This window comes from Pelodiscus sinensis, chromosome 31, assembly GCF_049634645.1.
Source record: "Pelodiscus sinensis isolate JC-2024 chromosome 31, ASM4963464v1, whole genome shotgun sequence".
NCBI lineage: Eukaryota > Metazoa > Chordata > Testudines > Trionychidae > Pelodiscus > Pelodiscus sinensis.
Window position 1 is genome coordinate 14291124 of NC_134741.1, and position 10413 is coordinate 14301536.

At 56.7% G+C, this 10413-nt stretch overlaps 1 long non-coding RNA gene across 1 annotated transcript; it reads right to left on the reverse strand.

Annotated features, from left to right (window-relative positions):
* Positions 1–5633: 5633 nt before the first annotated feature.
* LOC142821455 (uncharacterized) lies at positions 5634–10351 on the reverse strand. The gene is made up of 3 exons (XR_012898234.1): positions 10153–10351; positions 7164–7868; positions 5634–6170 (listed from the first exon to the last, which is right to left on the reverse strand). It is a non-coding gene; the product is annotated as an uncharacterized LOC142821455 (long non-coding RNA).
* Between the last annotated feature and the right edge of the window lie 62 nt (positions 10352–10413).

Below are 10413 nucleotides of genomic sequence, written 5' to 3' on the forward strand. Positions count from 1 at the left end.
GTGGCGCCCAGAACTGGACACAGTATCCCAGCTGAGGCCTAACTAGTGCAGAGTACAGCGGCAGAATGACTTCACGAGTTTTGCTTACAACACACCTGTTGATACAACCTAGAATCATATTTGCTTTTTTTGCAACAGCATCACACTGTTGACTCATATTCAACTTGTGGTCCACTATGACCCCTAGATCCCTTTCCACCATGCTCCTTCCTAGACAGTCGCTTCCCATCTTGTATGTATAGAACTGATTGTTCCTTCCTAAGTGGAGCACTTTGCATTTCTCTTTCTTAAACTTCATCCTGTTTACCTCTGACCATTTCTCTAACTTGCTAAGGTCATTTTGAATTATGTCCCTATCCTCCAAAGAAGTTGCAACCCCACCCAGTTTGGTATCATCTGCAAACTTAATAAACGTACTCTCTATCCCAATATCTACATCATTGATGGCACGAGACAAATGGCATGGTCACTGTCTTCGGTCCATCCCCTCCAGGGTCCCTAGGGTTGGCTGCTGTCAGCAGACAGGCTACTGGGCTAGATGGACCTTTGGTCTGACCCAGGACGGCCATTGTAAGCTCAGGGTCGGGGGTCTCAGTGGACCACCTTGATTTTCATGCACACCTGCTCCTGGGTGGCCAGGATGGCAGCTCTCCTGCCCTAGACGGCCACTTTCCTGTGCCTAGAGCGGAGGTCGTGGACGAGGTCCACGATGTCCGCACTAGACCAGGCGGGTGCCCGCCTCTTGCGGTCACGGGCAAGCTTCCGGGAGCCGCTAGCCTGGTCCCGGGAAGAGGGGGAGGGCTGGGGGGCATCGGGTGGCTGGCTCGAGCCGTGCCAGGTGCAGGGTCTGCTGGCTGGGTGCTGGCAGGTTTGCACCTGGCATGGGCACCGTAGCCAGCCTGTGCCCCTTTAAGGGGTCTGGGGCCAGGAGGGGGGCAATAGAGTTTCCCTGGTGTTGGCCAGAGTGGCCACCAGGGAAAGCTGGGGAAGGCTAGCCTCCCACTAGTTCGAATTAAGGAGCTACTGTCACATTACTGAAATGGAGGGAAGCAGCCAGATCACTGCTGCACCCCTAGGTGGGGGTGGTGGCCCCAGAAATTGGTATGAAAGGGAGCCATGTGGGGTATTGAATGGGAGCTTGTTGTTTGCTGATCCTGTGTACATTGTTTATGTGAGTATATAATGTCTGTGTGTGTAGATCTGTAATCTGTGTGGAAGCTGAATATTTCTCTGAATGTGGTTAAGCATTGCTGTGGACAGGCTGAGTAGTGAAGCCCTGTGGAACAATGGCACTTGATGGCCCAAAGACACACCTAAAGCATGAGGGCGGACACCTAAGAGCGGCCAGCAGAGAGAGGCTGAGGACCAGGTGACCTGCTGCATACCAGAAGAGGCCAGGAAGGGGGTATAAAGAGGCCATGTGGTCGATGTCATTTTGTTCTCAGCTCAGCACTTCATCCCAGAGGCAGCACTGCAGGGATTGAAGAGCCCGGAAGACCTGTGAACCCATCCTGATCGTAGGATGTGCAATAAGAACTTTTAAACCAGCAGCTGTAACATCTCTGCTAGAGCCTGCATCAAGAACTGGGAGATTCGGTGCATGTAACGTACTGTACTTTAATAACCTTACTCTCATGCTTTTCTTTCCTGTAATAATAAACCTTTAGATATAGATTCTAAAGGATTGGCCCAGCGTGATTTGTAGGTAAGGTCCAGAGGGTAAATTGACCAGGGATCTGTGGCTGGTTTCTTGGAACCGGACAGAACTTGTTCGGGGTAGGTGGGATTGGGTGCTAGGACCCCCCACCTGTGTATGAGGCCCGGGGCCATCTGGGGCACGGATATTGCTGGGGTGTCGGAGGGGTTTTGTTCGGGAGGCTTCAGGCAGGCTGCTGAAGCGCTCTGTGGGACTGGTTTGTGGCCTGTGTGGAGAGGTCACCAGTCGGGGGCTGTAAGTAGCCCCGGATTCGAGCAGTTCGCCCTGAGCGGACACCCTCAGCTGTGCCCAGACATGGCCCGGTCCGTCACAGCTACACACCCCTTATTTCAAACTAGTAAGTTCGAACTAGGCTTAGTCCTCGTACAATGAGGTTTACCTAGTTCGAACTAAGCGCTTCGCTAGTTCGAATTAAGTTCGAACTAGCGGAGCGCTAGTGTAGCGCCTATCAAAGTTAATTCAAACTAACATCTGTTAGTTCGAATTAACTTTGTAGTGTAGACATACCCTCAGTGTACCTCGAGACGACATTTTTTTTAAAGGAGCTAATTTGCATATCTTCTTCTGATCACTCTTTTGAAAGTGTTTTTTTCAAAAGTGAAAGCAATTTAGATGTGGTTCCTCAAAAACAAAACAAAACAAAAAACCCACACACGCTTCTCTCTCACAAATTGAGGTTTGCAGATTCATCAAGAAAAGGGTTTTTATTTTTAAAAGAACCACATCTGAACTGCTTTCACGTTAGAAAAAAAACTGATTTAAAAAAAAATTGGAAGAAGACAAGCACATTAGTGCCAAATTTGTATATCTCCTTTAACAAAAAAAGTAGTCTAGAGGTACCCTCACTTTTAATCATGCTGGGGGCAGAGGTTTGAGTTACAGGGATGAGGATGCAGGCTCTGGTCTTGGGCTAAAGGATTTGGAGTGTGGGAGAGGCTCTGAGCTGACTCTAGTTGTGGTGCAGGATGGGGAATAGGGTGTAGGCTCTGGAAGGGAGTTTGAAGACTCAGAGCTAGGGTCAGGGTTTGGGGCGTAGGAGGGGTTCAGGACTGGGGCTGAGGTTCAGAATATAGGCTCCAGCTGGGTACCACTTACCACAGGTGGCTTCTGAGTCGTGGTACAGGGATCTAAGGCAGGCTCACCTTTCCACGGACCCTGCACCACTCCCAAAAGCAGTCAGCAAACTCTCTCTATTCCTGCCCCCCCGCTTTGTGGAAGTGGAGTATGGGGTTGAGGGAGGGGCACCCTAATATCAGCACCTCCCCCCTTTCTTCCTGTGCCCTGCACAGCAAGCAGGAGACTCCCAGGGGCAGGGGGCCCCTCCAAGGCAGAGGACAGGAACATCATGGCAGTGCTGAGAAGGGCAGATGAAGTGACAGCCTCCTGGCCAAACCTGTCAGGATCACCTGTCAAAGGTTCCAAGATCTACCTGTAGATCCTGATCTACTGGTTGTTGATCACAGCTCTAGAATGTCTCCTGGCCTTGGGAAGTCCTAGGAGCGTTGTCTGGGGCTTCAGCCCTGCTGGAAAGGCATTAGACAGAGGAGAGATGATGAGTGAGAGGGGAAAAAGTGAAGAGCACCTGAGATGGTGGCTGATGTTGTGTTCAACAAAGATTTTCCCCAAGGTTCCTGGTCCCTAAAAGTGTAGAGAATTTTCTCGGAGAACCCAGTGAATGCTGTGTTCACAGAAAGGTAGGAATGTGCACCAGGCAGGCTGAAAAAGGTGTCTTTTGTATGTTTGTAACAGGCTCCTGCCCACCTCCAGTCACGTTTTCAGTCCCATATCACAGCAAATTCCCACCCCGCCAGGCAATAAAAACTAGGTCATTCCTCCCGAGCTGGATGTGATTCTTGTTCTTCTGCACAGCACAGCCCATGGAGACCAAGGACCTACCAATGTTTAATTGATGGAAATAGAAACCAGACACAGCGGGTTTGAACTGGTTTCAGTTGAGGGACAGGTGTGCCTGGTTTCCATGCACTGGCACAGGAAAACATTAAGACTACATCGACACTGCAGGTTTTTTGTGCAAGAACAGTTGTTCTTGTGCAAAAACTTGCAGAGTGTCTACACTGCATACGTGTTCTTGTGCAAGTAAATTTACGGTACAGCGTCAGAAAAGCAGATTTCTTGCGGAAGAGTTATTCCTCTTCCCACAAGGAATAAATCATTTTGCACAAGAGCACTTGTGCAAGAAGGCAAGTGTGGACAGGCAACAGCCTCCTCCCCATCTGCCCCATTGGAGCTTTGCTGGTGGGCAGCCAGACCAACTTCTAGTGGTGCGTGGCCCCTCCATTCCCTCCCGTTCCCTGTGGAACCACCTCTGCTGCACAGGGTCCTGGTCGGCGGCACCACCTCCTCCTACTCCAAGATGCCTTGGAGCCCTGGCAGGAACTGCACAGAGCCCGGCTGGTGCACTGCGCGCTTGGGCTCAGCCAGTGCTGGGACTGCAGCAGAGCCTGCCCATGGTACTATTTTTAGTACGGCAGTCCAGGTCCCTGTAGGCAGCCCCAGTTAGAGTCAAGCAGCAGCCGCATGAGGAGCGTTCCAGCCTCTCCTCCAGTCCCGGCACGTAGTCCTACCATGGGAGCAGCTGGGGCTGTGGGGGCTTTTGGGGCCAGACCATGGTAATAAAATAGTACCGTGGTCCCCACTCCAGCCCTCACACACTGCTTTTCACGTCAAAGGCAGAAGGTGAGGGAAGGGGCAAGGGGAGAACGAAGGGGAAAGTGGGTGAGGAGAGGAAGGTGCTTCTGCTGATGGGAGGGCCAGAAAAAGAAAGGGGCAAGCACCAAGGGGCAGGATGGAGGAGAGATAAATGCCAGAGCTACGTCTACACTGGCATGAATTTCCGGAAATGCTTTGAAAACGGAATAGTATTCCGTTTTCAGTTTTTCTGGAAAAGGAGCGTCTACATTGGCTGCACGCTTTTCTGGAAAAGCAAAAGCCCGGAACCATTTTGAAGAGGGCAAAGGCCACCAGACCTTTCTGGGGGCGGGGCCGGAGCTCCGTCCAGACACGTGGTTAAAGGGGTCTTGCCGGGCAGCCGTTGGTCTCGTGCTCCCGTGCCTTGGGGCCTCTGCCAGGGACTGGCACCCTTCGCAGGGTCAGTGGTTGCCCTTTGAGTTTTGGGGACACCACCCTTTGGCCCCCCAACAGCTTTTCCCGGCATTTTGTTTTTTCTGCCCTGCTCTCTGCCATGGAGCCATGGGTGGCCATGTACCTGCTCGGGCCCCTGCTGGAGCTGTACAGGTGCCTGGAGCTCGTGCTGTAGGCTGGTGCCCTGCTGTTCATGTACCAGGAGGCAGAGATCGCTTTGGACTCCCTCACCAGGGAGGTCCTGGCAACCGCATGGCATCAGCACCCGACCGGCCCATCTGGACTTTGGAGACCAGCACCGACTGGTGGGACCGGGTGGTCCTCGGACGATGGGACCACCAGTGGATCCGGAATTTCCGAATGAGAAAGCGGACCTTCTTGACGCTGTGCATCTGGTTCACCCCCCGCGCTGCAGAGAACCGCCACCCGGCTGCGGGCACCCATCCCCATCAACAAGAGGGTTGCCATCGCGCTCTGGAAGTTGGCCACACCGGACAGCTACCGTTTGGTGGCACACCAATTCGGGGTGGGAAGATCCATCGTTGGAGTGATTGTCATCGAGGTAAGTCCCGGGGGAGTGGGATGGGGGGAGGGTGCTGCACTCCAGTCCCAGGGACAGCCAAGACTCCAGGCTGGGTCGCCCAGGGGTTTCGGCCGTCTCTCCCTTGCACAGGCACACTGAAAAAGGGCCCCCCCTCCCCGGTGATAGAGTCATGACTTTGTTGTCCACAGTTTGTAACCCTGTTAGCCACTTCAATTTAATTGGCATCTCACATAATTTCTTTACAGTTACTAGAGGAACACAATAACCACACAAGATTCAAGTGAAAACAGAACTTTTTATTTACAAAGGAGAGGGCGGGGGGACCTTTAACTGGGAGAAGGAGGGGGGACCTTTAACTGGGACGGGTGGCCCCTGTGAGCGCCCCTCCGGGGGCGGACCTGGCCACACTGGGCAGACTGCATCGCGGCAGGCTGCACGGTGAGGTGGCCACGAGTAGGGGCACGAGTAGGGTCAGGGGCAGGGATAGGAGGGGGCATGGGCTGTGCTCCAGGAAGGATGGCGGGGGCATGCGGTCCGGCCATGCCATAGTGGATGCATGCACTAAATGTGCCGTTAGGGTGCCCATTGTGGTGCGCATCCCTCGGCATTCCTCCAGGAAGGCAGCCCAGCCCTCCTGCCGCCAGTCCTGGTCCCCCTGCACCCGCTCCGCAATTGAGGTCTGGATCCCCTCCACCGCGATGACGTGATGGCGGAGCAGCTGGTCCCGGTGTTGGAGCCTCGGCCTCCGGGCTTGGGCAGCTGGGAGTGCCGCTGCTGCTGGAGTCGCGGGTCTGGTGCTGGGTCCCGCTGCAGGGAAGAAAACAAAGGACGGGTCAGTCAGGCAGGCCGTCCACTGTCCCCACACCTCATACCCTCCATCCCGGAGCCCAGGTGACCGCACAGTTGTCTGGCTTGGGCCCACTCGGTTCCCCTCCTGCTCCCGTGTTGTATGTTGGCAAGGAGGACCGCCCCTGGAGTAGGGTCCTCCCTCCAGTATTGTAAGCACCAGTCTGTATCCTGGCCCCGTGGAGGGCGGGAGGGTGTTTGTGCTGCGTTCACCTGTGGAACTCCCTGCCGGTGGAGACTGTGAAAAGCTTTGGGCTAATCACTGGTGTTTGACAGGGAACGAGATGCATCCCCACGGCAGTGCCTGGGAGCACACCTGTCAGTGGCGGTCTGGGCTCTCAGATTCCCTCGCGTGGGATATCTCCTGGATGGAACCAGAAGAGTGACTGGGTGGGGGGATGTCCCATCCTTGCAGCAAAACTCAGGGGCCCTTCTCCCTCCCACTATCCCTCTCGCAAGCCCGGTAGCCCAGGGACAGGTGTGGCCACAGTGGGGACTTCCCTCGGGGAACCTGCCAAGGCACGGGGAGCAGGTGAAGGGCTTGGTGGGGGTCCACGGTCACAGGACTGTGACACTGCGCTTTTCCCAGGAGCAGCTGGCTGTGCCTCACAGCCAGGCATGGGACAGTGTGCCGTTCCCTGTGCTGCACCCTTGGTGGAGCAGTGGGCTCTGGGCTGGGGCCCTGGCCGGTTCCAGCCAGCATCCACCCTTCCCCCTGGTCCTGCCGAATGTTTGTGAGCAGCACGGTCCCAGGCGTGCCCTGCAGCTGCCTGCCTCAGCCACCTGCCACTTGGTCACCAGGCTGCACGTGCTGCTAACTGCCTCATGCTATGCAGCATGCAGCTCACGTGGCCTGAGTGACATGCTCTCCCCCTCCCTCCTCCGGGCACCTGGCTTTCCCCCCACCCGCCCTCCGCCCCCCGCCCTTTGGGAGTGTAACCTGCAAAGACTTACCAGTGGGTTCCTCCCCGGCCTCAGAGGAGCAGCTGGAGGGGGCCTGCTGGGTGGCAACGCTGGCCTCCTCTCCTGATGCGCAGCCACTGTCCTCTCCCTCCTCCGGCTTGGTGGGACGGTTGATGGGGGGGGTGCTGGCAGGTGTCCACGGGGACAGCTGGGGCTTGCAGGGCTGGCTGGCCCAGAAATGAGTTCAGCCGCTCAAAATAGGGGCAGACATCGGGTCCTGCTCCCCTCCCGTCCGAGGCCCGCACATACCCCAGCCGCAGCTCCTTCACCTTCGACTGCACCTGCTCGCAGTTGCAGCTGGGGTGTCCTTGCTGGGCCAGGTTCCGTGCCAGACGGCTGTAGACGTCTGCGTTCCGGCGGCGGGACTGCAGGTCATGGAGACCCTCCTCCTCCTCCCACAAGTCCAGGAGGGTCTCCAGCTCCCGGGGATCCAGGATGGGGCCCTGCGTTTGCGGCCCCTGAGGGCTTCCTCCCCTGCCCCGGGTGACGGTGGCTGACCACCCGGAGCTGCCATGCCTGCGCTGTGAGGTGGCTGGGCAGCACAGTTGGCACGTGGCAGAGCTGGGAAGGGTGGTCTCCTGCGGGCTCCTGCCACATGCAGCCAGTAGCGTCCGCGCTCTTTAAGACCTCGGTTTACCCGGAAGTCCCCCCCCCCAATTGCTCCTGCTGATTCAGTGAGTCTCTCCTGTCTCCCTTCTGCAGGAAAGAGCTGGTTATTGCCCTGCCATTCCTGGCAGTGTTTCCTCTCCACTAAGTTCTATTGCTGCTCACAGGGTGCTGGGCCTGGGGGTGCCAGAGGCAGCAGCTCTGGGACTCACAGACACCCAAGAACAGAGATTGGGTGAGCAGGAGCCATTTCTGCAGTCACTTTCCTGCCAGCCCCCAGACCTTCCCCCTCAGGTCTCTCTCCATCCCCTGTTATCTCTGGTTCAAGAAACGGAAAAACGCTTTTTTCTTCTGGTTCAAGAGCTAACACTGGCAGGCTCCAGAGCTCGCTCTGGGCACAGGAAAACACCCTTCTGTGTCCAGCTGAGGGAGGATATTAGTGGTGGTCTGTCCCAGAACAGACCCCGCTGGGTAGCAGCTACTCAGCCCGGGCCCCCAGCTCCCAATAGAGCAGGCCTGGGCAAAATATGGCCTGCAGGCTGGATCTGGCCCAGAGAGGCAGCGGGAACCCCAGGCAGGCTCCCCAGCAGCCCCTCGCGCCATGCAGAAACACAGCTGGCAGGGCTCCCTTTCTGTTTTAAAACTGGAGGGGAGGAGGGGAAGTTTTAGGAGCCATTCCACCCTCATCACATGGGAGCTGCTTGTTAGAACAACAGGCAGCTAAGAAGAATCACACCCCCTCTCTTGGGCTTAGTTATTCATGAAGCACATGGACAGGCAGGCAGGGAAATATTTTAAGCTCTGCAGGCAGGCAGGCTAGTTTGGCAGCTAAGTCTCTTGGCCACAGCCTGATTCTGGCACCCTAGCCCTTTTCTGCCCCAACTCTGGCACCCTAGCCCTTTTCTGCCCCACCCCCAATATACCCAAACCCTCTGTTCTCATCTTACACCCATACCCCTTCCCAGATCTGGCACCACACTCTCCTGCCCCAGATCACAATCCCTCCCTACCCTAAGTCATATCCCAAACCCCTGCACTCCAGTCCCCTGCCCTAGGTCACAACCGCCTGCTTCATCCCAACTCTTCCAGACTCCAGTCTCCCTCCTGTACCCCAGTCCCTTACCCCAAGCTCCCTTCTGCACCCAACTGCCATCCCCGACCCCACATCTCCATTAATATCATGGAAGAGTGCGGCCCTCGACCACGTTCCAAAATCTTGGAGTGGCCCACCCTGTCAAAATTATTGCCCAACCCTATGCCCCAGGTGCCTCCGCTGGCTCTAAGGCTCCAGTGCCCTGAGCACAGAGACTGACACTGGCCTTCTCGGCCTTAGCAGTGACCAGAGCCCTCTTCTGGGATCAGCCAAAAACCTAGCCACCCTGAGCTGCACCAGCATCCTCTAGGCCAGGCCAACCCATGCTGAGCTCATTGGCCCTCTGCAGTTGGCATGGAACCTAGTTTGCAGCCTGGTATTTTGGGCAGGAACCAGAGCCAGGCATTTTTTTTTTGTCAAATGAACCTCCATGGAGTAAAACCCAAAACTGGGGGGGGGGAACGAAGGTTACCAGTTAAAATAAAGATTCTGCATTTTTAATCTCATTATTGAAAAACAAACTCCCGAGACCTGGTTTTCCTGGTAAGAGCAGACACCACACTAGCAAACGGCTGGGGAGGGCCCCAGAGCAGCCTGTCCAGGGTAGAGAGATGGGAATGAGAACTGAAGGGACCAGCCCACAAGCTCAGGTGGGAGGGGGGGAGCTTGGGAGCTGCTGCAGATCGTGGGAGGCAGCTGGGGCCCAGAGGTAGAGGAGCTACCTCGGAGACTCTCTTGGGGAAAGCAGATCTGGGACGCTCCCGGGGCTCTGAAGTCCATAATAAATCTGCAAGTCTAAGGGCAAAGATAACAGCCCCCCAACCTTCACCCTTTGAAGAAACCTCTGCTCAGCTCCCCCAGGCAGCTCCTCCCTCCAATTACCCCCCCACACACCGTGAGACGGGCTCATGCTGCAAGCTCCCCTCCCCACTGAAAGGCCCCCCCAGCCGCCTCCAGCGCCGCCCGATACCCACATTCACCCCGCCCTGCCCAGACACGCCCCTCTCGCAGGGCAAGCTGGGTCCCGGGCAGCAACAGGGCGCAGGGTGGGGAGCGGGCCGGAGACATTTGCCTTGTAAATTCTGAGCCCCTAAGTCACCTCCCGCTTGCGTCACCAGCTCTAGGGAGAGACCCCCCCGCTGCTGGGCCCCTCCCCCCTCTTGCCCCACAGCCGGGGGGAGCGGCCAGTGTCTCCCCCACGTTCCCCCCAAATCCACAGCCCCCTCTACTCCCTGGATCCCACACGGTCCCTCCGCTGTAAACCCTGGGGGCGGGGCTCACCTCCGGCTAGGAGCCTAGTTTGCGCAGAGCCCGCTGAGCTGGGGCGTGGCCAGGTAGCTCCCGGTCTGAGCTAAGTCCTGGATCTGGCTCAAGGGCGGAGTCACTAACCTGCCCCGCGCGCGCACAGTCTTACACCCTCCCCCCTCATTCCATATAACGCCAGCCGGGTTTTTAGTGCGTCCCGCACCTATCCCCACCAGTCACTCCCCGCCCCGACTCAAGCCCCGCCCACCCCGCTGCGGTTGGACATGCAGCGTCTGA